This window comes from Anopheles arabiensis, chromosome 2 (genome assembly GCF_016920715.1).
Source record: "Anopheles arabiensis isolate DONGOLA chromosome 2, AaraD3, whole genome shotgun sequence".
NCBI classification, from domain to species: Eukaryota; Metazoa; Arthropoda; class Insecta; order Diptera; family Culicidae; genus Anopheles; species Anopheles arabiensis.
Genome location: NC_053517.1, coordinates 100,395,924 through 100,423,086, shown reverse-complemented (window position 1 = coordinate 100,423,086; position 27,163 = coordinate 100,395,924). Strand labels below are relative to the sequence as shown.

Genomic DNA, 27,163 nt, shown 5'->3' with positions numbered 1-27,163 from the left:
CGTACATTGGAACAAAGGATGCAATCGTGAAGACAGATTATTAATCGGCGCTGGAAGCTGGTTTCTTTGTTGTTAAATAATGGGGTTTCGAAATCTTGTTTCGCATTGTATCAATTTTCATTCATCAAACTTGGATAACAGGGGATTTCATTTGTCGACGTCTGAGGTATTAATTTTAATGTTTTTTGTTGTTGTTGGTTTTATAGAATCGTTGATAAAAGTGCTGTGTATATTTTTGAGCTTACTTTGAGGGCGATTTTAAGAATAAAGATTCGTTTAAAAGATGGTTTGTATGGTTTTTATTGTTTAATTTAAACTCGATTATTTACTACTATGGATTGACACATCGCGGAATACTTCACTTTTTATCTGTTTTAATCCTTTATTAAAGGATTTAATTCAATTTATTTGATACTTTACCGGGGAAACAGAAATGAAAAATCTATATCCGTTAAACCATCAACATAATCAAAGTTGTGAAACACTTATTTCTTTATTAACTAGTTTAAGATATTTAAATTCTTACACTTAAAAAACCATGCATTACTGTACCAGAACTATACATTTGGAACATCTATATTAAAATATGAACATATTGCTGTATCGTTAGCCATCCTGTTTGCACTTGTGTGGAAGAGCTTTTGTGTGTTTAAGCTTTGATGGCGAAACAGCGCTCCGTGAAGCTTTTTGTAAGCTTTTTCTAAATCGTTCCCAAGAAATAATGCTTCTATCGCTGCATTACAACTTCTTACTTTTCTTTTCTTCTAATGATAAACAAACAAATTAACATTGTATCAAAAACATTTTGATCGGAAAATTTGAACCACAGACGCTGTTCCAATTGGTTGAGCTGGATGGTACAATATTCGACACTGCGATCGAGCGTTGTTGAGATGTCACAGCCAGTGTGCGAGGTATGAAGGCGCCCAAAGCGCACCGTCACGAGCTCAGTGCGCTAAACTCATTTGCCGTCGCCTGTGGCACTGCGTCCGGTAGCTCGTCTGACATTTTCATTGGCGGTGGTCACATGATGGTCCCCCCACACGTGGATCCGCATTAGCCATAAAGTGTGTCACAAAGCAGCGGGTGAGTGTGGTACCGAAGGGGTCGTACAAGGGAGCAAAGGGAGAAAGCAAAACATATGAGATAAGTTACGACTTTTGTGTGCTCTTGCACGGGAGATGTGCAGTGTGTTTTCCACCGGAAAGTGCGTTCACAACTCATCCCCAAAATGCCCGGAAAGTGCCGAATGGGTACGTGCCGTGTTGTGCTGCATGCTGGGAACTTATCCGGAAGTGCACTGTGCATCATCCCGTGAGGCAACATGGTGTCCGTGGCGCTGGAACAGCAAAATTAATTACCGTTATAATTAACTAGCCGCCATTCGAAGGGTGAAAAGCGTGACACTACGTACAGGACGATGCTCTGACATCGACGCACAAAGACAGCTTTAGCGTGGGATAGGGAATTTGGAGAATTGGTCTTTAGAAGGATCCATCAAACCGCTTGGCATTCGTGTTGTTTGATGACATTTCGTCGTCAAGTTGATCAAGGAAGCTGCAACACCGCTGCAAGCGCAGATATCTGATAGATAGCTGGTCTTTGTTTATGTGTGATAACCGCGACTGCTTAACAAGATCCCTTTGAAGAGTCTACTGAGGCAGCTATGCATGTTTAACATCTGTTTGACCTGACGTTTATCATAATGACGCATCAGTCACCTTTGACGACGAGGATCGATTGAGGTTAAACGTTCAATTTGCTGGAAATAAGAAAGATAAGAGTTAGACATATTTCTATTGGTCATTGTTTCCTCGTTTATGACATGCTTTTGTGAAATTAATAATTTAAATTCAACTTAGACAGCGTGGAAATGGATCCCAAAGTACAGCAAATCCCTTGTAGCCTTTAATTTGAAAATGAGCTTTGATTAAATAATTAGTGTTAAATTTGAAAGAGATGACGTGGAATGGTTTAAAAAAGAATTTTATTATTTTAACCTGCCTTTTTTCAGCCATTGTATTATTCAAAAAAGAACTAACCTCAACACTTATGTTGGTAAGGTACATGATTGCGGTCTATTTTGAGCTATAAGAAAACTACGATAGTGCGTTCGATGATGGACTTATTGAGGAAGGTTAAACAAACGAATGAAGACCCCTTATCGCTTCTCGACAGTTTGATTACGTTGCTAAACACTTTCCATATATTTCGGATGGAAAATGTGTACAGCAATGAAGGAGGTAATGATGTAAAAGTAATTTATTAGAAAATTCTTTTCAGTTGTAGTAAAACAACCGACATGAAAGGAAAGTGAAAAGGTTCGATTGCAAACAGAACGCTTTATACTGCAGCTCTAAGGGTCGTATTGAAATTTTGTAAAGTTTTGCTTCACAATTTAAGACATTTCACTTTAAAAATGGATCTGGGAATCAAAATTGTCTCGCAAACATGGCCCCGTCAATGAAAAAACATGATGACCAAGTTTACAATCGCCCTACACCGCAAGGCAGGAGTGAACAGGTTGTACAAGCTGGAAATTATGTCAGCCTTTTTCACCGAAAAGCATAAGACCCGCAGTGGTAAGGTACGTGCGTGCAGGAGTGTGGAAGAGTGTACGTACAGTTGATGCCGAGTTTTTTCGCCACCAGCTCGGCCAGATCCTTGCAGTAGCCCTCGAAGCGCTCGTTCGTCTCGAGCGTTTCGCCCGGTTCCGGCTGCCGCAGCATGATGTACGGCTCCTCGATGATGGTCGTCACGATGTAGGTCTTGTTCCGCTCGTAATGCATGTCCGTCTTGAGGCGGGTGTACTTGGCAACGACCGGCGCCAGTCCGCCCTCGTCCGACCACTCGGCCACCTTCACCATCGCACTGTTGACCGTCATCTCGACCACGTGCAGGGTGTAGTTTTGGCGTTTGCCGTCCTCGTTGAACCTAATATCACCGGTAAGGCCCGATATTTCCACCTGTCGGGAATCGGGGTAAGTAGCGTAGTTGTCGTAAAACACCATCCAAAGGTACGCGGCACCCAATGTTGTTGTGGCGGAGGATGTTTTTTGTGTGCGTTGATGGCCCAATGCCAAACGATCCATTCGTGGTGGTGGTTGTAGTGGCGGTGATGATACCAATAGACGGAAAGGTGTAAAAGTTGAGCCATTTGCAAGAACGATAAATAGTAAACAGAGAGAGAGAGATAGAGAGAAAGAAAAATAGAGTAGGAGAGAGTTAGAAGATGGAGCGAGAAATAACAAACTGATATTAGCCGGCACGGAGGCTGCGATTTTATGGCAGCAAAGGAAACCAAGCACGACCACGCAACAAACGCAGCGTACAAGCATAAAGGCATAAATAAAGACCGGCAGCCATAATAATGTATCTCACGGGTTCATAAATCCTGGCTCGATTTGGCTGAGGTGTACAGCGAGTGAGATATTGAGCCAAAATATAGAATTTAAAAAACTAAAACAGATAAGACATAGTTTTACAATTCCCAAAAATGTATAAGAAGTTAAGTGGAAAATTAAATACGATAGCTTATGAATAAAAGATCTGAAATCATCTCTCACTGCACGTCCTTTCGACAAGATTGAAAGGAAAAAATACTTGCACAGTACTTACCTTGCGCAGATAGCGTGAAATTTTATCACCATGCTCCCACGGGGTGACCCAACCCTTGGAGGTGTTGCAGTCGAGCGTTCGTGTCCCGTTAGCGGGCAGATTAAACGGCTGGCCCCGATTGCGCATCGTGTACGCCCGGAACTGGTCCGGCTTTTTGCGCATAATCTTGGAGAACGCTTCCACCAGCACGAACACGGCATCGTACATGAGGGAGGCCTGGGCCGAGATCAGTTCCTTGCCAGCGCCCTGCGATGTGGTCGGATCTAATCGCTTCTATCCATCAAGAAACTCCTTGACGTATTTTTTGCTCGTATCGACGATCCGGAAGCCGGTGATATTGATTGCACCGTACTCGATAACTTCACTCTCCCAGCGATCATCCATCACCTGGTGAGAAGGAGAGAAAGAGAGAGGAAGGGGGAGATAAATAGAGATAATGGCAGCAAAACATGCTACGGATTGAGCGACAAGAAGGATGGTAACGATTCACCTAGAGTTCGATTGCAGTGATGTTATTGCTATTCAGGACATTTCGATTTGAACTTTTGCAGACAAATAAATCTTATAGAACAAGAGATTTGGGTGCAAGTTTTGAGAGGTTTTTGGTGATGTTCAAAGTAAGGATTATTTTCAAAATGCTTGAAACAGAAGGCACAGCTTAAGAGCATATTAAACAAACAGCAAGATAGCTCCCATTCAAGAATCTCTTCATAAAACATCACATTTGCAGGGGATAGAAAGAGAAGGAAGTTGCAGCAATGATTCAGACAGCAGCATGAGCATCGATATCAAGTTAATGCATGTAGCCGTCAGCAACGTTATGTGCATGAGCATAAAGATAATAGATAGAGCCATCGTCGGATGATGTGACTTGCAAAACTCGCTGGTTCGGAACCTCCGATCAGCCGTCAGGCATCATTGGCAGTAGCACACGTGGTGGAAGAGGTGAGGAACCGACACGGACGAGCAGACTGTTTATGTTAAATCCTATAAATTGACTGGTGTGGCAGCCACTGTGCCGAGGTTCAGTTTCCGGTTCTATTAAATTGGTGTGAGCACACCCGTCGAGCTTCGAGGCTGAGCGGGTTTTGAGCAGCACACACTTGATTCACGTTTTGATTTTCGATCCCGGTCAATATTAATACCAGGAAACGGGGAATATCTGCTCCCTTCGCCAATAGCTCTTTAGTGAAATACGAAACATCGGTCAAATAAATCGCAACCAACATGAGGAAGAGACGACATGGGCACCAGAATGAGAGAATGGGCCTTTTTGGAAAACGTTCGAAGTTAGTTTGAATTGATCTAGAGTTCAGACTAAACATGATTGTGAGAGCAAATTCGGAGGAGCTCTACAATGGTAGAGAGGGTGGAAGAAGTGCTGAGGAAAGAACGGTCGACGTGAAGCGGACGAGCGAAAGCCAGGAACCGTAAAACCGTAGGAACCGTTAGATAAGATGGTAAGTGATAGATGGAATAAGCATACAAGATAAACGGTACATGATCAACGAGATGGGTCGTTCGGAGGTTGTTGGTACTGGCCGTTTTGGTAAAGCACGGTAAGAACCCAGTCCAGTAACATGATATGCAAGGGAAAGAAAGGAAAAAAACGGAAGTTTCGGCTAACACAGATTTTGAAGAAGAATGTGTAAATGGTTGAATGTTTTTTTTTTTAATATTTTTTTTTAACTGTTGAAAGTGTATATTATCCATATTATGACTCATTGAAACTTTTACAACATTAAAAATAAATATAAGGTATTAGTAGAAACATAACGAAATACCAGGCGTCTCCATACCTCTACGAACTACTAGGCGTCTCCATCTAAAACCAAATGTTTTGAATATCAGTTTTTATTTGCATAATTTAGGAAATATAATTTTTGTTCGACTTTTTTATTTACTTTGAACAAAAAACATTAAATCGAAAAAGAAAAATGAAAAAAATGTCACAGAAATATTTTATAAAACATGATTTCTTCTGCTTTGCCAAATTGATCCATAAGAATCTACAAACTTGAATCGCGTAGACTGCCAACCGTCGAACGCCGTTCAACATGTTACCAGACGAAACCTTCACCTTTGCGATGCTCTCCAACAGGAAGCGAAATGGCGAAACATCGACCGAAACCTTATTATTCGCTTGCAACAGTCGGAATGATTGAGTAAAACATGGTCCCCGTCGGGCTTCGGTTGACATTGATCGCTTGTTGGGCAACGCTAGCAGTCGGAAAACAGTTTGCCTCGCCATATGTTACCTTTACCAACCACGATGAAAGGAAACCAGGAGTGCTTGGGAAGGGGTGTAGTTCGGTTTGTTTGCGAAGCTTGTTGTGGTTAACCACTTTCGGCTGTGTTTCTGGCTGTGTGTACAAGCACATCGTGACGTGACGGTGTGGTAACGAATTTGGAAGACCCCTTTCGAGTGCAAGGTAAACGGGCGTAATATATTACAGCTGATGACGATGACGATAAAGGTGGTGGCCTTCCGTTTGAGTTGCAGGCGTGATTGCAGCCCAGCAAGCAAACAATAGGTGACCGCTACCGTATCAGTGGACTGATTGGCATACATATTTTCAGTGTGTATGGATTGAGAAGAAAGAAACACTACGGAAGCTTCAACTGAACTCGAAAGCAAGTAACGAGCATTAAGAACGAGCTGCTACTTGAAATACTTATCTGGCCTCAACTATTTGCAGTACAAAACTTTGTTGTTAGTGTACCCGTACTCAAAGGACTTGATCGAGATTTCTGCTGTGAAATGGAATGCAAATAACAAATTGAAGCTGGATAAAATTCAATTTGTTTCTAAAACTGCCGATTGCATTTGTTTCACTGGCCACAAGCTCGTCTGGTATGACTCATGATGGAGTAAAAGCGGTCAATTGTACATATTTACGCAACGAATAATGCACCAGGTTTGGAGTTCGTAAGCACAAATAGAATAATGTTAAATGGTCCAAGGTTTGCATCAATTTATCTGTTTCAATGATTGAATTTGTAGGACACACTACAGCAAAATATATTCGAAAATGATTTCTACATGCAATAACCTATCCCAATTTGCACATTTTTGTAAAAATAGTTTTCTATAAATCCCGGAATTACGAGAAACCAAATATTGAACGTGAAAATTGTGAACAATAATAAAGGGATTACATGGATTAAGAAACCATAAACTGCACATATTACGTAGAAGGCTAGAGAACATTGTTCATAAAGCCAAACTACCTATTATCCGCACGCTCGTGCTAATACTGCTCTAAAAAAAGGCCACCAACCTGATGAGTATTAAATTTCCTTTTGTGGCTTATTGTCTGTTTGGAAAGAGCGAAGAGAGAACGGCATGAGCTTCGGGGCTGATCATGTAAAAGCTTCCAACGCACAGCCAACACCGGGAAGGTTAATGAATGAAGCATCGGTTTCAAGCTCGGTCTGGATGGATGGATGTGGCCAAAAATAGCTACCCGTATGCCGTTGACGCACTTCAGGAAGAGTAAAGCAAACGTTAACAACTCCCGGTATATCCGGTTTCGCATGCATTGCAGGGCATTCGTTTCCCGAAAAAGGTATACTGAATGGGCAGATTTTAACATGGGCAGGAAAATGTTGACATACGCTAGTGGAGCATGAAAGCCTGGCAATATTTGATGAGGGAGTTTACTCTCCCGTGACACTGAAAGCTAGCTCCTTGTTTCAGATTGCTCGCCTATCGTTGTGTTTTTACTGAACGAAGAGCTATGCTGTGATACATTAATGCATGCAAATAAGCAATAAATGGTTTAGGAATAGAATAATTCATTCATGCTGCAACCTCGGGTAGAGTAGAGCCATGTCGTTAAATTATTTCGAAATCCAATTGAAGAATCAAATATGTACGAAACAATTACGAATATTCCTCATCGCAAGAGAGAAATCCTTTAAAGAGCACGCACTTTCCAGCACAAATGCACCTGTTTTAACTGAAGTTACAAAGGGTCGTATGAAAATTCAACTGGATGCACACACCTTAATCAATTGAAGTGGAATATTCTCTTTCTGATGCTTTCATAGAGCCTTCAATCAAGCAGTTTGGATGGGAAGATGTGAGGGTGTTACTGCAAGGCTTAATCGCTTAATGTGTAAGACAGTGTGTCAACGCTACGTCCAACAGTTTATTTGTGTGGTTTTCTCACCAACTTTAAGCGCTCACATCACAGAGGGTTTAGACGTTTGATACGATGTGGGTTGTGTATTGCATCAATTGTAAACAACCAATATTCAACAAATCACATGTTAGCCACCCACAGCAATCCTCTTTAAGCCAATTGAGATTCTTCTCCTTTTACGAGACAAAATATGTAAAACCAGCCATTGTTTGAGAGGCAGTTTTGTGGTCGACTTTTTGATTGCCACACTCTGCTGGATGCCATACTGTTGGTTGCTCTATTGGTGTTGTGTTTGTGGTTGAGCTAATCATCCCATTTCGTGTCGTTCTCATTGTGTTGAGACGAAACAGCTAATTCCACCTTCTTGTAGATGGAAGCAAGAGACGCCAATGTACCTTCAACAACTTCCACGTATGCTCCCCTTAGCGAGTGGGTGTGATTCCTCGAAAAAGCCGGTACTTATGTCTGATTTTCAGTAACGACACCGAGCGGTAGAAGAGGCACACTAAAATGACAATAACTATTGCTGGCCCATCCAGAACGCACACCATCGTCGGTTGCTTTCCATCGAAATCGGAGGTAATTTCATGCAATGTTAAACAGGAACGCTGCGGCAGACAGCCAATTGCGTGCGCCCTTCTTCTGCCCGAAAGGTGAAACACTCTGGCAACACACCCACACACAGGCCAACAATCTCATACAATCCATACGCTTGATAGTGTTCGCAAGAGCATTCCCTTCTTCTCATCGTTGTCTGCTTGCTCTTGATGGCTTTACAACTTCTACCGGGTTCTTGCAGCGAAACTAACGCCTGGAAACGCTATAAAGGAGAAAACTGCTGAAAAGCTCTCATCAATGACGTCATCGGGCGTGAAAACGGCATTAAATTTGATTTTGATAGCTTTCAGGGGATGCATTCGCACCGGCAAAGTGTTGTGTCCGGAGTGCTGTAACGGACTGTATGTGTGTCTGTATCAGTGTGTGTGCCCTTGAGTAATTCGAACGACGGTGGATTAAGCTGTACGGTTGGAGGAAGGTTGCTTAAGTGGAAAAGCACGAAAGCAGTAATACTAGTTTTACTGCCCACTGCCAACACTCGCCGGTTCTGCTGAAAGCGCCATGCCGTTGAATGTAAGTTCTCGAGCCTTAATTACCTTCGAGAGCAACTGGATGGAGAGGATTGCAGGGTCATCGAGGGTGTCTTTGGATGGCAGAGAGTCACACCAGAGCAACAGAGCAATCACGGGTGCCATTTCGAATGGCGCATTGCTTCGTTTCATACCCGTGGGAGCTTGTTTTACTGTTGAGCCATTCCTCCAACATCAACAACAACCCTTTTTCTAGCTGAGATTAATTTCACGCCACAGAACGAGGATCGAGGAGAGATAAAAGAGAACAAAAACTAATCACTGCTTTCCATTATTGACTCTCAGTGTACAATCACCAGCTGGCGGGTATGGGAAACAGTGCTCAGTATTCTTAATGGCTACCTATGCAACTTGCCTAAGATCCACAACAAAATCTGATATGTAAATGTGTTTGGCTTCTAGTGAAAAGAGGGATGCGATGAAATGGACTACAACAATAACTTCTTGCGATTGTAAAGAACGAAACACTTACCAACCCACTCAGCAGATAGTGGTAGGTGCGTTTGCCGAGCGTGATGTCCCGGACGTGACTGACCACGATGTCCTTGGCCAGCTCGGTGCTACAGTCGAGGACAATGTGCTTCCGGGACCACCGGTTCAGCTCCTCGATGGTGCGCAGAAACTCAATCGCATCGCTTACGTTCGCTATCCGCTTGACCGTCTCGACGTGGAAGGTTTCGTTCCCCGGCCGCAGTCCCTGGTAGATTTGTTGCAGTCGCAGCAGGCCTGTACGGGAGATAGGGAGAAGAATTAAGTACGTGAGTGATGGCGGAAACGTATGACGAACCCAATGGCGCTGATACCCGCCTACCAAAGGGGTCCTTGTGACCTTTTTTTATCGCCCGATTGGTAGTATTGCTTACGCAGGAGGAACCCGTAAGGTGATGTTAATTGACAAGTGTAAAGGTAAAAGTGTCCTCGGCACTGGAAAAGGCTTCATGTGACCCATTAGGATGCGTATCCCTCCAATCAGCGCTCGGTTCTGGGACCGAATGGGCTTTGCTCCGACACGCTGGGCTTATGGCTCACGGGTGACAAATGAAAATTGGCATACCGTACGTACGGTGAATAAATTGTATTGAATTAAAGCCTTGGGCTCCGTTGTCTCTGGGACTGGTTCTATGCTAAGCCGTACAAAACTGCAGAAGGACTGCATAAGGATAAGCTGAAGAAACCAGCAGAATAAACTCAGCCCACTGAGACTGGATAGAAATAGGTCGGGCAAGGGAGCTTCTTGGATAGAGACTCGGTGTTGCTTCTTTCCTTTCTTTTCAAACCCACTTAAACTGACTTGGGAAGGGAAGGAGATTCGAAAGAATAGAGACTATGACGGGTGACTCCAGGGAAAGCACACAACAAGCGTCCCGAGATGGCTTAGCGAAACCTGTGCTAGAGTTGTGTAAGTGGAACACTTCTACCAAGGACGGATAAAACTCCAGTTTCAGCTTCCGGAGCAAAACTAGCATCACCGTTCTCGATGATGGTTCTTTTGCGTCTGCCATTATCACCAATGCCATTAAGAAGAGAGAATGGTGAGGCTGAAAAGGACCGTGTGTGCAAGGGAGGAGAAGACAATAGATAGACTTTAAGAATGGCTGGATGAAATGTGGATGAAATGAAGAAATAAAAGATCGTTCTAGAAAAAAGGTACAAGAGTGCATTTGAATGTTACAAACAGAGCTGTTTTCTATCATGTTTGAGTTTTTTGTTGACATCTTACTGTGCATATGTCGTGAAAGTTTGAAACCCAGAAGGATTATATAAAAAAAATAATGACAGTAAAAACAGCCATTGCAAGGTGCTGAATTTAGTTCTTGTGTAGAATGAATGAAAACTCTCTAGCATAATGAAACGGAGTCTTACTTCCGCCAACACGAAACCGTTCCAGTGGAAGTAATGCAAACCTCCACACGTAATATTCGAGCCGTGGCCAAATCAAATAAATTAAATGAAATTGAATTAAAAGTTTGCAGAGTACGACAACAGAAAAGGGTACGCATGACCTTTACACGGAGAGTTTTCCTCTTTCAAATACTTGTCAGCGTGCAAAGAGAAAGGGAATGAGCTAAAAGTGAGGCAAGTCGAAAGGAAAGAAGTTTAAAGAACAGACCACGTGGGTTTTTCTTGCACGTGGTAGGACAATGTTGAGCAAAGAAGGCTTGTGGTTTGACTTGCTGTAATGGTTATCGGAAGAGTAGATTTAAAGCAAATTATGGTTTCATAAGGTGAAGCTTTAAGCAATATCATTAACACCAAGATTTTTTGTTAATAAAATGATTTTCAATCCACAAATTTAACGATAAAAAGAGTGCAAATTTCTGTTCCCTACATTGGGCTAAGGTAATAATGCGTTTGACGTAGGTTGTTCACGATAAATAAAGTGATTTTCCACACCGAAAAAAGGAAACACAAGCTACACTAAAAATATCAATCATGGGCATATTTAGGCAGGTCCATGGTTTTGCTTGCCACCGAATACCTACGGCGAACTCGAAGCCTTTTTGCAACTTGAGTAATTAAGATGAAATTGATTGAATCGGGAAGCATCAAAAGGGTCCAGTATTCTTTCCTACTTCTTGGAGCGTTCCGGGAAGGATGGAAGGAATTAAGCTCGAATATTTATAAAAGGAGGTAATTTTTACGTGGAGGGAAAGTAAAGTTTCCTTTCAAATTCTTCGATAATCTATTTTTTGTTCGTTCTACGTAGTCTTTTGCTTAAAAAATAGAGCAACAGAGGCAAAGTTAAAAACCGGTCGTTATGATTAATGAGTTTGGGTAACAGGTTCAATGTTGATGGGATTTGGTTTAAAAAATGTATTACTTAATATACACAACGATTAAGACCTAATGTTCATCAATTGAATATTGCCGATTGGTCGATTGTGTATAAAAGATACCTAGCTATATTGACATTGTACTGAGTGTCCTAGCCATTACGTTCATCTGTTTGGTGCGTTGATTTAAATAAATGGCTTTTGTTATTTCCGTACATCACTACATTTATCAAGCTTGATGCTATGCCTTTGAGCGATTTTAGTAAGCTGATCTCATACAACCGTGTTTTTTTAACGGCAAGTGCAATTACCGTTTAAAATTTTAAATTAAATCTTGGTACTAATCCTTCAAATACCTTACACGCGTTAAGGATCAAGCCCATACACAAGCACACCAGTTTCCAACAAACAAATTGCATTATCGTATCGGTAACGATCCCTTGCCGAAAGCCAGAAAAGTGAGAACATCGCACACACATGTGCTCGAATTCGACGAACACCCCTCCGCTTTGCTTCTAATGGTTTGTGCGTTCCCCTAAATCCGGCTTTCGCAGCATTGACACTTCGTTTAGCACTTCAACACTACCAGCCAAGGGAAAAGGCTACCGTAACTTCCACATGTCTTTGTACACCCAATAGAATGGAAGGAGGTGTCAATGACAGCAAAATATATATATATGTAAGCTCACGGAACGGCGTAAGTGTTAGAAGCGGGAAATAGGCTCAATAAAGCGCTGGACAAAAGTTTTCGCTCGCAAAATTTGCTTCGCAGGAAAAGCGTACCGTGACGAGGATTGTGTGTTTCCAGCAATGAAATCGGGGCAGTGGTGGGATTATGAGGCAGAAACAATCCGAGCTTAGATGCGCGTAGAAAAACAACTGATGAATGTGTGGCAAAGAGCTTATTTATTTGGTTGGACACTATTCTCATACTAATTACTTCGTGCGAGAAAACATGAAAATGTGAACATGTAGTGAGAGAAACCAGAATGGCATTCAGTTGAAATAGCAAACAGAAAATGGAGATGATATAAGTGTGTGTTATTTTTCCTGTATAGGAATGAGTATGTCTTCTTCTGTATTTTGACACACATAAGTAAGTAATCCCTAGGCAAAAGTGATATTTTTATCATATGGTCATGTTTTGTTCATGTTGTTGTTATGTTAGATTTTCATTTCTAGTCTTAACATCGTCATGCAATACAAAGGAAAGGAATGGTTGCAAATAGGAGGTTAATATGACAATAGACAATCCATCCTTTGTTAGTTAAATCAATTCAATAATTTGCGGACCAATTCGTACAATGCAAAAGATGTTCTGGTTGTTTGATGCTAGCATTCATCGAATCAACTAGGCAAATCCTTATCAAAGGTAATTGTGCTTATGGCTTTTTACTATTGACGGAATGGATTGATGAAAGATGTTATAGTGTTGAAGCATTGGACAGACGATGGTGTGCATTTGAAGCACATTAGAGCATGAAGTGGTTCGATGTTGTACAGTCCTTACGGACTGTTCAGAGTACTTATCATTGGTTTTAACTGTAACATTGTTTTACAATTTAATAAACTATTGAAATTATAATATTTTAACAAAACACCTACTTTCATTCGGTGCGAATTATCGACCTTTTTCTTGGCTAGAATCCGGGCCAATAAATGTAAACAAGCGCTTGACATTCATCGATAGCAAAATCAATCCACCTTTCAGTCTAGCTTCGAACGCTCTGATTCGTCTGCAAACAGAGGCGACTGTTCCTTTACCATCTGTTTATTTCTCCACCAATCGACTGTTTTGCTAGCAAGCAAAGAAAGCTGACAAGCTGACTGCCGTAAAGTGCACAGACACAACCCGCGCACACGGCAGGAGGATGAGCATCATCAAACAAGGTTTGCAAAGCGTGGCAATGTCGTTGCGCTTTGTTGCTGACATGACATTGTGCCCGATTTGGGTGATTTGACTGGATTAACAACATTTTTTGTTCGTTTGCAGCATACGGTAGAGGATGTCTGTTTCGTATCGATCTGTATTGTGTTCGTGTATTGTTCACATACATTGTTGTATTGGATTTGGCTTATCTGAAGCTGCTGCGATAGTAAACAAGATTTCGTTCGACTAGAGAATTTCCTAAGAAATTCATTCAGTTTTTGTTTTTTACCATCAATGTACGAAACATTCACAGTGCATCGTTACTACGTTAGAATGCTTTATTTTACATTAGTAACTTGGAAGTTAAGATACGCTATAATGCTGAATCCTGATCTAGGGATTGCAATTCAGACACAGGTATGAAGATGCATATTTTGCATTCAAGCTCGAACACACTTGTGCAAGTCGATGCAAGTACTACACATACACAGCACGCAATAAACGCCTTCTCAAGCACATATTCTTATTTATCCATACTCGCATTCCAGCACTTGTTACGAGATGCGATAGCTAAGGCACCATGTAAATGATGTATTTTGGTCATGCTTTTGGAAATGGCGAACAAGTTTGTTAATGAGAAAAGTTTCTTCATTCACTTAAAGGAAGTGAAGGTCACCTCACGCACCCCAAAATGAAACTTTCAGCCAGCACAAAATTGTGTCCCACCACATACACGTAACTATTTTGCTCTCTTTACCCTTCCCAACCGTATCCCTTTGCGTTTGCTACATCACAGCGTGGCAAGTTTCTATTCAAATTTTTGGCCACCGGCTGATTCAATCGACCATCATCATGGTCGATACAAGCAGGCATCGTTCAACAAGTTTAATGATACTCCGACCATCCCCGGCAGTCCCCGGCGCTACAGGAGCAACTTTCGCTTCAAGTGTGTGGTGGATATTTCAACCAAGCGGCATCGAGCGTATTGACGCTTCATAAAAGATGTAAAGTTTTCTTTTTATCTCATTCCAGATTACCCTATTCACTTCCCCGCACGTGACGCGTAGAAGGCTTCCCGTCAAATCCATTCCTTAGTCAGGGCACGTGTCATCGGTTCTTTGAAAGTAACTTTCAATGGTTCTTCATACTTTGCACATTATTTCCAGCTCGTTTCACTTCCAGGCAGCTCTGTTCGCTTGTGGCGCAGATTATTGTGGCGGACGAATTGCAGAATTCTGAAGAAGGTGGTAACATTTAACCAGTGTTGAAATATTCCACGAGTGTCACGCTTCGTTGAGGTTATTAGGATTGCACAAGAGTAAATTACACCTGAATGTGGAATATAATGTGAAAGATACTAGGCTAGAATTATTATCAGAAACGGGTTTCTTGTGTGTGTTTCATTTTTTAAAAAAAGACATGCCTGCGTTCTCTACATGCCAATTTTGATTGGTCGAAAGGCAGCATTGATTATGTGCAGTGCAAGGATTCATAACTTTTTAATCTATTTTACTTATGTTCAGCTCCTTCAATAAGCTACTCAGTCGGTTCAGGTTGTCCACACCCTTGGATGGTATTGTGTATTGCTCGGTAAACAGTTATTATGTGTAGAGAAAGAAGCTTTAGTTTGTAAGAATACGTTCCCTACCGATGCAATGTGTGGCCATCGTCAAGATGTTCCGTGGAATTGTTTCGTTCAATTGCACAGGTGCAATAGAGAAAATAGCTGAGTGCAATCGACTGAGTTTATAGAGCTTATTTTAATAGAGCAGCCTATAGGCTCGGACTTTGCGTCTCTGGTGAAGTTTTGAGAAATGTTGCACATGACATGAATGAAATTAAATGTCAGATGTTGTGGCATGGTCAAACACACACGTATGGCTCCGGCATGTCAAAGAAGGTTGATATTGAAGAAAATATTATTTCCATACGATACAGTGCACACATCTTGGCTTATTATTGAGAAACTTACGGTGATGTATCGCATAGAGCTTTTGTAGGAAACAATTCTGTATCGTCGTTCTGAAAGGATCTGGGAGATACTGTCTTGTGCTCACAAGGTGGCAAATTTCAAGAAAAATAAAAGCAGAAAACTCAGCTTGATGTGGTTTGGTAGAAGAGTTTTATTGCGTTATGGAATTTATTGATAAAGTTCATACAGTTTGAACTAATGAACCAATGCTGCTATTACTGGAGACTCCCTGCACTGTTTAAGCTTATTTAGCATTTACTGACAAGAAGTTCTTGAACGTTCTTGCCCCCGAAGAACACATTAATCGTTTGACCCAATTAGTTTTTCACATAAAACAGTGTTTTACAGATATTGCACCTAAAATACTTCAAGAGCTCTGCAGTTGATACTCTTACTTGTATCAATATCATCTTACATCAATCACTTGAAACGCTGAGAGCAATGTTTTGGGTATTGCCATCCAAACTAACAAAAATGTAATTATTACCACCGACATAAATATGATGAAACGTGAAAAAATGTGGATCTTATATATTCCTAGTGGAGTATTTTATGAGGTACATCACACCCCAAGTAAAATAAGGCTCAAAAAGTCTAATCATGGCGTTAATATAAGCCTTCGCGATTGACACGTCTTCCAGTCTGACGAACGACGGATCCAATCATCCAGTGCAGTTGTCGATGCCCCCGGGCAAGAAATTCCACCGAATTCCCCTCCCAAAAACATCCACATTCACCTCCACTTACCGTCATGCGAGTCGTACATGTAGATGATCCGATCCCAGCCATAGTAGCGCACCGTATCGATGATGTCCTAGTAGTAGTCGGGCCGCATGCTGATGGCAAAGTCGAGAAAGCCGGACGAGGGCGTGAGGACCTTCTCCGGGAACCAGGGCGTCACGAACGGCATCTGGAAGGTGTTGCTGTACGAGTGCAGCGTGTCGAAGGAATCCGGCGAGACGGCTCCGAGCATTGCGAACACGCCGCGCGAAAATTGATTGCAAACTGCGGCGAAAGGGAATGATACGAAGTGTTAGTAGACGTTTGATCAATTTACTTCCCCAGCTTCAGCGGGTTGAGGCAGTCAAGGGCTGATCAAAAGTTAGCTGATGATACATTTGCGTGAGTAAATGAAACAACGTGGAAAACATAACATGAAATGGGTTCTTGTGATGGGTTGGCACATTTCTTTCGGGTGGATAAGTTTCCGGAGTCTCAGGTGCCAGAGTTATAAGCATACAGGGATATAGGGAGATAGAGCGAGAGAGAGCTAGAGTAATTTTGTATGACAAATTGAATTATTATGCCAACATAGTCTCAAATGAGGTGTTTTCCCCGTACGCAGAATTGTTGTGATCATCAACCTCCTTCCATTATCGTCATTGATCGAAAAAAACGAATGACGTGTGGAATGTGATGATGTGTTTTCGTGGGACATACTCAGAATGTTAGAAACTTGTTGTATGAGCTGCAGTGGTAATACATAATCTTATTATCGCAATCGCGTTTCTCTCACCCACTGTCACCGTATTCTGGAAGCGGTGGAAGCTGTCGGCAATGTCATCAACAACATCAAAAAGCCACCATCACACCACATAACGCACTGATGAAACCATATTGGATGTCTCCCGGGTGGCTTCCGCGCAGTGCAGCCGATTGGATCGATTTTATCGAATTGACGGCTGTGCGTAATTTGGAAGTTTGATTAGCGCGATCTGCATGCCATTAACTGTTCGTGTAAAGCTGCTGATGATATTGGGCGGGAGTGTTATTGAATTATAATACATGAATTTCAGTAGCAATTTGAGGGAGTCATAACATGGAGTTGTTGTTATGCTGAAACCATGTTCTTAAAGTGGCTTATATTTGCTTTATTTTCAACTAGCAAGCCTTTCTTTGCATCCATGAAATTGTTTGTGAAATTAATATCTTTTGCCAAACTCGTTTCATAACTAAATCCACCTATTTTCATTGCAGAATACACTGCACAAAGGAAACAAAGGGATATACATAGCTGATCGCTTGCATAACCCACAGACTCTGTCCTCTATGTGTTTGTTATTCAATTAGAACAAAACATGGGACGTTTGAATTAAATTCTGGTTTCTTCCAGAGCCATGTGCTTGCAGGGAAGCAGATACTTTCCCAAAAGGTGTCTCATTGTTTTATTGTCTTAAAATATCGTTGTTCTCGTATGTGTATTGTTTTTCTTCGTTGGTTCATTGCATTACGTTTTCGAACGCATGAACAGAGGGTAAGATTTTCTAGTTATTCTTGTGTCGTTCGCAACGTTCATTTAAGTTTTCATTATGATTTAATTATTGATTTGCTGAGCGTATCCATAACATTTCAATATATTGCACATATTATTTAATTACGTCTCAACTTGCCCTAATTTATGAAATAAAACTTCCATCTTTTGAGATTCGGACTACATTGCCACGCTGATGTATCATCGTAAAGTACATTAAGGATATATATTTCAAAGCAAGCATGTGAAATAACACTTTTTCTATTGATAGGTGCTGCACAAACATGCTCGGCATTTCAAAGGATTTAATATTGAACAAAAAATTAGAAACTTGATTGAAAACAACATAAGCCACTGCTATGAATCTTCAGAAACCATGTTGAAAACAACTTTTAGCAAACAATTCTGAATTTGTATACGTGGTTCGTAAAAGACTTCAGTAAAAACGTATTTTTATCGCCACACAATTAAAAATCGCTTGTAAAATCTCTGGCGCGGGAATAGCAATGAAAAGAAATTGATAAAGATTATTGGAAGCTTTGCCTGAAAAACAATCAGCTTACTGATTTAAGCACCTGATCATAGAGGATAAAAGATTAGTCAGTTGTAACAATTTCATGTTTACAATACGCACGTTACAAACAGGAAGTTTTGAAGAGTACCATCATGCAGATAGGTTTCAATTATGTACGTAATATAAGGAATTTAAATTGTGAGCTTCCAGCCCAAAGCTGCCTTTCCCGCACAAAAGACTGGGTACCAAGTAGCTACTGACCTTTGAAACTATGAAACCAATGAGCCCAAAAAGTACCTTTCCTTGTGCATAGCCACCAACTCCATAACAACCATTATGGCTCTAGGGAGACGGAAACGTTGTGAGCATCTCATCGACGGCACAATATTCTTCTTTCACATGACTAAACGCTGTTGGCACGTGCGGTTGCATGGTGATGAAACTTTTCGCTGTGGAGCAATGTTCACAAACAACACCAACCGATGGACGTTGCTGCCAACAGTAGCGTCATCTAATTGAAGGTGATTTGTTGAGATTGCGTCCCAATTTCCAAGCAGGTTGAAATGGAACTAGCTCATGAAATAATCTTTGAGTTTTCTGCTCGTGGACGTATTTCCATTGGCTTGTGTGGACTTGCCGGCTGTTGCTACAGTAAAATGGCCATCACACAAAGAAGATAAACAACAGGGGTGGTGAATCGGGAGAAAAACAAAAGTAGCCTAAATTTTACCTGTGCATACTCCTCACAAAACATCCGCAGCAAACACTAAAACCTTACTCGCCATGTGGGAGGAATTATTGTTGTGCCTTACGCATGATAAAAAGCATTTCATTGGAAATTGTTTTTACGCTCAGTGACTTGTTTCAGTTTTACCGCTTCACTGTGCCGCAACTGTAGATTCTGTTTGTTATGGACATGAAACCTGTTTATTCGTGATTTATTGTGTGATGTAACAGGTAGGTTAATTCGTTTCAAAAGGCAATAAAAGTAGCATGATTGCTTCATAAAGTTAATTATCTTTCCTACATTTTACATGTTAAAGGTTATGGATGTTCTTAAACTAGAAAGATAAACTAGAAGCATAAACACTTGAGAAAACTGATTCCTTTATTGGTGCCTTGAATCGAAGCGATGGAACCGTAGCAATCAACATGTGGCAAGCCTATATTTTTCAATCTTGCAAGAATAGACACCATTAACAGAAAAGACTTCTTTTAGTTAGGTAAAGTCCTGTCATGGTAATTTTCGTCACAGGAAATTTGTCTTCCTTTCAAACGATCCTCTTATCCCTCGTTGAAATTCTGCTGCAGTTGTAAACCATCGCAATCATCGCCATCATCACCATTATGCCCATTGCAGTAGTTTGTCATGACCTTCCAATTTGCCCAGAAAGCAACCACCGAAAATGTGACCCACTTTTGATGGATGAAGGTAGGGCAACGGATAACCCAAATGATACATGAAAATAGCCTGAGTGGGTGTGCGTCCTTCAGCCAAACACAGGCTAGCTTAAAAGCAAACTGAAGACGAACAAAAAATCAACGAGCATTACAACAATAAAGCTGCTTTTGCTTTAGAATGCCGCGTAAAAGCCGATTGGCAGAGAAGAGATAGCAGCCCACATTCCTTACCACTATCCACGGCAATCAGAGATACACGGCCGGGAACTTAAACCGGGACTAATTCCAAGGGTGAGGCACATAAATCACGGCGACCCCGATTGTGGCCGAAAAGGAGCCCACAGAAAGAATGCCTTAGCCAGTTTTGCCGTGCCAAAATGCGTACATTGAAAGAAGGTGCTTTCCTGCCGCCGAGCATTATGTTGTTACGGGTGCTGGTGGTGAAGAAAATCATCTGCTATTCATTCGTCATTCCAGCAGATCAGTTGACAGATCGGTAATGTCCCTTGTTCTCGTAACGCCAAGTAGTGGGTGAGTGGTGAGCCCTGCTTGTGAGAAATGTTTCCTTGCTGTTGCTGGTTGCTTGTGAGCTAAGAAAGCGAAGCACAAACAAAGACATAAAAAAAAATGTGTCCACTTACCGCTGTGCTAGGGGTGCGTCCGTGGGGCATTTGGCTGTTCTTCTACGTGACCGAGGCAGCAGAAGTACATCGGTAGTTAATGGCTGTGTAATTACCGACTCTATTTCTTCCCGGGCTATTAATGGCTGGGAGCGCACGAAGGGCTCTGTTGGTTGACCAGCTGGTCATTTTGTTAACATTCTTGCTCGTGATTAATTCCATAATGATTGACCGTTTTGTTGCTTCACTTCTCTTTTGGCTGTTCACTGGTACTGCAGAGAGCTAAGTGAATGTTACTTGTTTCACGCAACACGATTTTGTGTAAAGTGGACAGACAAAACAAGACCTGGAGTGGGTCTTGATTGAGTGGATTTGAGGATTGAGGGTTACTGATTTATGCTCTTTTTCACTACGTCACGCCTGTACTATTAACTGTTCTAATAGCACTTAGTAAATGGAGAGCTACATTCCAAACAAGCACTAGTTTATGATCACCGTGCTGTGAAAGATAGACACTGCAAATAGCTACAAAAGAAAGCAATACAATCAATATTACTATTTTGGTTTTGCTATGTATACAAACGAATTGAAAAACAAACATATCTTCGAACATAGAAAAACACCTCAGAACTCTGCCTACATGCTGTTCCTTGTTATCGTTCCCAGCGCGACGGTTCCAATTCAATAAAATTCAATTAACTCAATCCTCATGGGATCCGGTGCTCTTGCCGCGTACGGCTGCCATTCGCCAGTTAAAAACAGTTTCCTATTGGCGGAAAACTTTCCACGCTGCGGCAAATCACTTCACCAATTAACACAACCAGAGCAGTGCCAAAGTTTCCATCCATCCCCATAGACTTTCGGCCTCGAAAACTTTCTCGCCGCGCCGTTTTTCCCACCACGTTTGCTGTAACTAGCGCTGTTCGAGGTGTGATGAGTTATGGTGTACTAAGTGGAATGTAATCAAACCACACAGGAAAGGGATTTATATGTGGCGCAGAATAGCGTGGCTCACTGCATGGGTCTGTTTTTGTTATTGTAGTGACAAGATATTTTTACTTACATTTTACAGGTTTCAAACTATCAGCATGTTTCACAAAAAATAAGTCATAATAGAAATGATTTAAAATTAACTTCTGTTTTCACAATCCATTGCAATACCTTTCACTCACTACACGCTTTGCTATTGTATCACGTCCGAACTACCTGACTCGTCTAGACAGGGATAAACACCAAATTCCTTTCACGAAAAAACACCCACTTTAGCAGAACAAATTTTGGTATCGTCTTTCAGAGAAGTCCCACATTGCTATAGTCTATCAGGTTCGAAAAAATATCGGACGGAAAATATGTTGTACTATCGCAGTATGATTTTTTTTTTTTCAAATATCTCGTTCCACTTCTCGTTAGTGCCCGCAACGCCACGCGTCTACTTCGGTTACTAAGGCTTCCGCAAAACAAATTGTAGCCGCCAGTGAAAATACATCGTGCTGTACTAAAACGCGCTCCCGCTCGGGAGCAGCATCCATGCGCTGAGAGCGAAAGCAAGTGCGATAACTTCAGTGCTGTGAGAAGAGAGCTTTGATGGCGAGAGATGGTGCTGGTTTGCAACGAAATTGTTTTGATCTGGTGTACAATATTAGTTCATGTTGATTCATCGAAAAGTAATTATGAGTAGTGAGGCATACAAAGCATCTTCGATCGTTATGCACATCTTTTTGCTTACATTTATCTATCAATCTATCTATCACTTTACGCTTGATATCCAACAATTTGATGACTAAATTTTAAGATATAATTCTCTTGGTAGTTTGTTTAGTTAAGCTTATTCTAAATCGAGTTCGTTGAGTATTTTTTACTTTAAAAATTACCGCTTTTAAGGTTTAAGAAATAAAAGCATTCGAACAGAGCATCACACAAAAATATGCTGCATTTTATCCAATGAAACTGATTTCTCTCTAGCCTTATTAGCATAATCGCTTCCATCTCCGCATTATCAATTGATTTCATAAGGAAATCCGCCAAAGTTCAATTAATGTAGACAAAAGGGATCTTTGCAAAATTTTCCACGGATCACACTTGTACGATTAAATTTTACATAGCTTTTGACTTTAGATTAGAGTGTGCGAAAGTCAACAAAAGGAAGCGTAGGAAGGATAGGAGCACTGTTCTTTCTTCTACGCTTCCAGAACATGATTTTCCGATTTGCATAACACAGCGAAAGGCTTTTCGTTCATTTTCTTTGCTTCTGACTTTTTCGACCGACCAGTGGAAGAGTTTTTTTAACTCCTGAGCGAACGGGGTTTCATTTTATCGTGATACAGCGAGGTGCAAAGTTATGTGTAACGGCATGACACAAAAAAAAGATGACGAAAGAAAAGAATGGCGACCTAGAGGTGTTGCCGTCGAGAGCTGCCGCGATCTATCGACAGAAGGAAAGGAATCAATATCCGATGCTTGCTGAACTTTGATTTGAATATGTATTGGAATGGAGGAGGATTAACGGATCATTACTTTTTCTGCACAAAGAAGAAATGGCGAATGTTTGAGTCTGAAGGAAACTCAAATTAGGGTATGATTTATGCCAATTTTTGCTATTCTCACCTGAAAACTCTTTTCCAATACTGATGAACACATACTATGGATTATAAAGAGCTATGCTTTTGCTACTGATTTTAATTCAGATATCAAAAAGATTGATTGCGTAGTAAAACGAAAAAAGAAAATAAACCAGCCATTTACTCCCACCAGCTGTTCGCATAACCAAAGGTGTCGTAAATTTTATCAAGAGTATGAAGAGAAGTTCGTAAACCTTCGTATGGTTTTATGTTCCCTGGTGGAAATATCAACCCCGAATCAAGTAAGCAGTCGTGTTTTACCATAACAACATCCGTAATAGAGCTCTTAAAACTATAGATTCCTGACAGACAGACAGAAAAATGTATGTTTTATGTGCTATTTTGCACCTTTAGCCTCAAGAAAAGAGGTACAAACATCAATTGGCTGAACTGCACAAACAAGTATGACAAACTGACTGTCCGTTATAGTAAGCACGAAGTACAAAACAGTTAACCGAAAACAAATCAATTCCTATTTGCAAGCACCACTTTTTTGCAAGAAAATATCAAATTTGTAGCACTTAAAAGAGGACACTTACAAGCAAAACAATACAACGATTGCAAGCGGGATTGTATGAAGAATGCATATCACTTCAACATTCAAATTTATGATGTTTGAAGTGCTTGTGTAATGTAAAAACTATAGTTTTAAAGTTCACAATAAATTGTGATTGATCGACGAGGTAGAATCAATCTAAATTAATTCCAATTTTGTGTGCAATTTTCCACATGTGGAAAATGCACCATGATGCACTTTAAAAGTTTTAAATTCAAATAACTTGAGGAAATTATCACGTTAGTAAAAATAATAACCTCAACACACACACACTCCAAAGTTCCAACAGCGACAGCGACAAAGATGACAGGGATAACTAAGAAGGGAAATAAATGATCAAAGTTTTTCCATTAAATACGTGTATGTAAGATGACTGTGCCTGTATCCAATCACCATTTGCTTTGTATCGGAAGTCTCGTCACTACAAACACAGTCTTTCTGCTGCGATCTAGGCACTGAAGATCAAACGTGAACCTGATTGAACAAGTTTAACGTTAGCTCACATTTCGTTAAGCTTGTATATTATGCGCTTCGTAATAAATCAAGTTTATATTACAATGTGAGGTAAGTATTCGTTCGAGCAATAAGAGTTAGGATTTTTGTTAGAAAATATGATATTGCTTGAATATGTTCACAAAAGTAAAGCTTATTTGATAGTTCATTGAACTAAAAAAGGGACACGATTTTATCTCACTCAAATATCCACGCACGTAGCATACAAGTTCTGATGAGATTATTGGTTAACCTTATAACGTTATCATGATGTGATTGCTATTGCTCGCCGAAAAAAGGAGAATTTTGTCACTTTTGTTCCAGTAAACGCGTAAAATATTGATATTAGGAACTGAAGTGCACTATAATTTTTTTTCCGTACAGCGGGTTAGCTTTACCCTTATTAGTACTTCATCATTTCCAGGAAAAATGTGCTCTTCCGTTCCGTCCAACGTGAAGCAAAAGGATCAGATTTGTTGTCTGGTGCTGGCAACACATTCTAGGTAAGATGCAGATCCGTTGATAGCGTATTTGTCACCACGGTAACAACACGTACGCATGTCCCGTTAGCTGCTGGGATGGGACGTTCCTGTCACGTGAGAATATTTATTCTCAGTACATCATTTTCCATAGCGATTTATGGGAAGCACACAGCCAGTTTGACTAGCCAAATCGACCAATGCATGTTACCTTACACCTCAACTCTAAAGCTTTACTATTCGCAATTTTAAGCTTGTTTCAAGAGAGATGTTGTGAAGCTCAGTAGAGTATGGAGAAGATTGCACGCGATTAGCTGTTGATTCCTGCTATTCAGGAAGAATATTCTTGAGTAAAAACAGAAACACAAGAAGGTTCAGGATAAAGCCTAATCCTTTATCATAGTGGCAAAGAGGGGATCATTATGAGTAGGATGATATATGTATGGATATCCTTATCACGATAAAAAAGCTGTTTCGCCCGGAAATTGTTACTAGTGCGGCAAAAAAGTGTGTTGATGTTTCATTCATTTATAATGTACTAGCTGGCCCGACAAACTTAGTTATCCCAAAAAAAAAATTAAAATATTCCATTATTGATTTATTACTTGGGAAAGTTGTATCGTGCCCGTTTCCCTTCAGGATCCGATCATCGAGTGTAAGCCGAAATGGCACCTCACACCAAGTGTCAAAGTGTCGTATACAACACAACAACAATCCTGCTCTTTGTATGGGAGTTAAAAAATCATTATTAAATTAATTTAAGTGTAACATCTGAACGATTTTTAAGTCTTAAAATCTGTTCTCATACCACCACAAGGTGTGTGCAAAGTTTCGTGGAAAATGATCCAGCCGTTTCGGAGGCCGCTCGCAACAAACACCGTGACACGAGATTTTTATATACGTATAGATTTATAGATATATGGATTATATATAGATTATATATATAGTATATGTATAGTATATAGATTTAAAATTCAAAACATACGTTCAATTGTGATAGACAAACCAAACAGAAATTCTTAAATGATTCCTATGACACAAAACGTCATTTCATTCATTTCGTCTACTTTAGCATTTATATCACTGAAGATGAAAAGTAGGAATATCTCATATTGAACACTTTTTTTCAAAAAATTGAAAAACATTATTTTCAACAGCTATTTATTCACATCATGTAACAACAATAGATCAGCAATGTTCCGATGAAACACTTTTTGAGAAGGTTTTTATCCTCTACAAAATCTAGATGATCGAACGAAAGAAACTAAAAAAAGTGCCGTCACCGATGTATATTTTTTACGATTTCTTTTTCCATACCCGATTGTTTGAATAGTTCACCTACAGTAGCAGCTCAGAGGTGGAAGGGAACGGACGTGTTTCTCTTGCGTTGCAAAATAGTATCCGAATATTATAGCGATCACTCACTCACACCACTCTACCCGTCATGGGAAAGAGTAGGTCGCTGCGAGGGACAAAATCCCTAGCGTCATCCACGCTTAGTGTTGACACACTAATACAAAGTCGGAAGAGGCCAAACAATGAGAATAGCTTCGAGTTACTGGGTCAACTCGACAAAAACGAACCTCGTGCTAAACAAGCTGCTATCAATAATCAGAGTGCTCCAAACTCTAAATCGACAAAGCCTCCACCAATAACGGTTAACAGTACGTCAGTGGCGTATATACATAAGACCATTGTAAACGTCGGTGTAGTACGGTACACCACAAAACCAACCAGACATGGAACAATAGTGCAAGTCGATGAAGTAAAAGACTATAAAAAAGTGATCAACACATTCAAAGAAAGGAATGTAAGCTACCACTCATATCAACTAGAGGAAGACAAAACAACGAAAGTAGTTTTGCATGGTCTATTTGATCTACCAACCAACGAGGTGACAGAACTTCTTAAAGAAGAAAACATCTTCCCAGTGGAGGTAAAGAAACTCCCAATAAAGAACAAGAAGTACGACGAACACGCCGTATATATACTGCACTTTCCTAAAGGCACTGTAAGCCTTCAATTGCTAAAAAATATCAGAGCAGTCAATCATTGCCGAGTAAATTGGGAATACTTCTCAAGCAAACCAGGTCCCATGCAGTGCAAACGCTGTCAACTCTTCGGTCACGGTGCAGCTAACTGTAACCGTGCCAAAAAATGCTATCTATGTGCTGGTGAGCACGATTCGATCATCTGTCCACTAACAGCCGGGTCATCAGCAGGAGACGGACGAGTACCCGCACACAAACTCAAATGCGCAAACTGCGACGGCAATCACACCGCTAGATTCCACGAGTGCTCACAAAGACCGGTTCCCGTAGCCAAAAACACAACACACACAAACCGTAAGTTTGCACCATGCGCCACAGACTTTCCATCACTACCACAAAAACCTCCTCTTCAAGGATGGACTCAAAGGGTTCAAACTAATACAAACCAGCAACGATACGCTAACACTAACAACGACCTGTTCGACAGGACTGAAATCTTACCGATAATAGAAGAAGTTATTTGCAATCTCGCACCATGCAAATCGAAGCAAGAACAGTTGATGACAATTTTTGCCATCGTAACAAAATACTGCATGCCATCTAAATGATCAATGATGCTCTCAAAATATCATACTGGAATGCCAATAGTGTCCAAAACAAGCGTATTGAAATAGTAGATTACATAGAAAAATTTAATATAGACGTATTATT

At 40.7% G+C, this 27,163-nt stretch overlaps 1 pseudogene; it reads right to left on the bottom strand.

Moving 5' to 3' along the window:
- Nucleotides 1-474: 474 nt before the first annotated feature.
- On the bottom strand, nucleotides 475-21,766 carry LOC120896972 (annotated as a pseudogene).
- Between the last annotated feature and the right edge of the window lie 5,397 nt (nucleotides 21,767-27,163).